This window comes from Myotis yumanensis, unplaced genomic scaffold (assembly GCF_028538775.1).
Source record: "Myotis yumanensis isolate MYYU_CA2020_CCGP unplaced genomic scaffold, mMyoYum1.0.hap1 SCAF_1, whole genome shotgun sequence".
In the NCBI taxonomy this organism is placed as follows: domain Eukaryota; kingdom Metazoa; phylum Chordata; class Mammalia; order Chiroptera; family Vespertilionidae; genus Myotis; species Myotis yumanensis.
The window spans coordinates 113542339-113545400 of record NW_027223752.1 but is presented as its reverse complement, the minus strand read 5'-3'; the positions used below and the strand labels follow the sequence as shown (position 1 = coordinate 113545400).

The 3062-nt window shown below is 38.4% G+C and overlaps 1 pseudogene; it reads right to left on the bottom strand.

Annotated features, from left to right (window-relative positions):
• Positions 1 to 767: 767 nt before the first annotated feature.
• Positions 768 to 1856, bottom strand: LOC139011933 (mitotic spindle assembly checkpoint protein MAD2A-like; annotated as a pseudogene).
• Between the last annotated feature and the right edge of the window lie 1206 nt (positions 1857 to 3062).

Sequence of the window (3062 nt, the reverse complement as noted above, 5' to 3'; positions counted from 1 at the left end):
ATAAATATAAAGGAAGGGCCCTTGGAGTTTGGAAGTAAAGAAGCCAATGGTAACATGCCTGGGGCCAGGAAGGGAAGGGGAAAGGGAAAGGCACGGACGTGCTCCCTGGAGGGAGAGCACTGCTTTCTTCTTTAATTCGCTAGTTGTAGAACTTCCATTCAGCCAGCTTTCAGGTGGTTCTGAATGATGATTGTTCTGTATTTTAGTTGTAATTTTGATAAGGTTGTGAGAGGATGTGAGTACTGCATTTATTTATGCTGCCATCTTGATTCTACCTAGATTTTTAAAATATGAAAACTATACAAATGAAGTAAATGACAAAAGGACCTAGTAGCAATATTTTGTTATTGTGGACTATCAGTTACTTTAGGACCTAAACAAAAATTCTGAATATTCAGACTTCTTTTGCTCTGTTTCATATATACTTGTATTCTGAGTCAAGCTACTTGACCAAAAGTTCTGGTTTAGGAAGGCATTTAACTTTATAGCAAATGTTTTTCCACCTACAATTACCACCTTCAAAGGAATTGACATCACAGTGCTGATGTAATCTGCTGGGTCCCTTTTGAACAGTGTGCAAAAAATTATGTCAGCTCTATGGAAAGCCAAACAGGTACCCAAAATAGCACAATTATACACAATTCAGTGAGGTATAATGTTAACTTTTCCTCATTTAAAAATTAATCAACAAAATGAAATATGAATTATAACTAACTTGGTTTCAGGAAACACACATTGAGAATTACATTATTGTCCTTGTTTTATTTTTAGTGATGGACAGGGATTTTGTAGACTATCATGCTGTTTACATTGCAGATTTTAGTAATAAAGGAATGTAGAGGGACTTACTCAGAATTGTTAATGAACTGTGGTTCCAGACTCTTACAACTTTTCAGGTACAACCATAGCGTTGTCTGTATAAATCAGTAGATCAAATGAACAAGAAACTTCCAACAGTGGCAGAAATGTCACTGTAGCTGTGATCTGTCTGAACACTAAACGGATTTCACCTTAGATAGTTTTCTGAGACTGTTTTCTGAGTGTACTGTCATCTCTGGCAGTCCCATCTCACTCAATATCCAATTGCCATCTTTCAAGGACTTCACCACTTTCTTTCTTTAAAAAAATATTTTTATTGATTTCTGAGGAGATGGGAGAGGGAGAGAGAGATAGAAACATAAATGATGAGAGAATCATTGATTGGCTGCCCCCTGCACACCCCACCTGGGGATCGAGCCCACAACCCAGGCATGTGCCCTGACCAGGAATCGAACCGTGACCTCCTGGTTCATAGGTCGATGGCACTGAGCCATGCCGGCAGGTCAGGACTTCACCACTTTTAATATTTGAAATAACTACCACCAGTTTCTGAACGGAACACTTGTATATTCTTTTAATTGTTCCACAACATTATTTAGGTATTTCATGAGTTCAGAATCAGTAGTTATAAGCAAGGTGAGCCCATATTTCTGCACTCAAATAAAGGTGTCAGAAGGATGTATGCCACACTGATATACAATGCTTTTTTTAAAAAAAATCATCACCTGAGGATACTTTTCCTACTGATTTCTAGAAAGAGTGGAAGGGAGGGATGAGGGGAAGAGAGAAAGAGAGAAACATGGACGTGAGAGAGACACATTGATTGGTTGCCTCCTGAATGCATTCCTACCAGGGCTGGGCAACTGCAACCCAGGTGCATGTCCTTGACTAGGAATCGAACCCACGACCCTTCAGTCAGCAGGCTGACTCTAACCACTGAACAAACAAACCATGCAGGGCTAAAATGCTGTTGATGCTATGATTTCAGTGCTCCCGTGCAGGGTGATGCCTTGCTCCCAGGAGAGCTGCCACACCATAGCCAGTCCCACAGACATGGTGCATGCCCACTGCAGACAGTGATTGCACGGCCCTGCAGCAGCTTTCTGTCACTGGTTTCATAAGTAACAACCAAAATTTTTCTTGTTTCTTGAGGTAGGCCTGTATTGCTATTAATTTCCTTCTTAGGAATCCTTTTTCTGTGTCCCATAGATTTAGGGTCCATTCTGTTTTAATTTTTTTCCCTTGGTCTCATTGTTAACCCATTCATTGTTTAGTAGCATTTTATTTAGCCTCCATGTATTTGTGTATTTTACAGGTTTTTTTCCCTTATAATTGGTTTCTAGTTGCATACTACTATTGTTTTTTTTTTTGATTTCAGAGAGAAAGGGAGAGGGAGAGAGAGATAGAAGCATCAATGATGAGAGAGAACCATTGATTGGTTGTGGGGATTGAACCCACAACCCAGGCATGTGCCCTTGACCGGAATCAAACCCAGGACCTTTCAGTCCATAGGCTGACGCTCTATCCACTGAGCCAAACCAGCTAGGGCTGCATACTACTATTGTGGTTGAAGAAGATGCTTGTTGATTTGAATATTCTGAAATTTATTGAGACTTGTTTTGTGGCCTACCATGTAGTCTATCCTGGAAAATGTTCCATGTGCATTTGAAAAGAATATATATTCTGCTGCTTTGGGGTGAAATGCTCAAAAAATATAAATTAAATACATCTGGTCTAATGTGTCATTTAAGGCCACTGTTTCCTTATTAATTTTCTGTCTGGAATATCTATCCATTTATGACAATGGGGTGTTAAAGCCCCCTACTATAACTGTATTACTGTCAATCTCTCCCTTTATGTTCATCAATATCTGCTTTATATATTTAGGTGCTCCTATGTTGGGTGCATAAAATGTTTACAAGGGTTATAGCCTCTTGTTGGATTGATTCCTTTATCATTATGAAATGTCCTTCTTTGTCTCTTATTATAGCCTTTGTTTTATAGTCTATTTTGTTTGATATCAATATTGCTACCCAAGTTTTTTTTTACATTTGCATTTGAATGAAATACCTTTTTCCATTCCTTCACTTTCAAACTGTGTATATGTGTGTTTTGATCTGAAGTTTGAGTCTTTTTTAGACAGCATATGTATGAGTCTTGTTTTCTTAATCCATTTAGCCACTTTATGTCTTTTGATTGGAGCATTTCATCCATTTACATATAAAGTGACTATTAATAGCTAT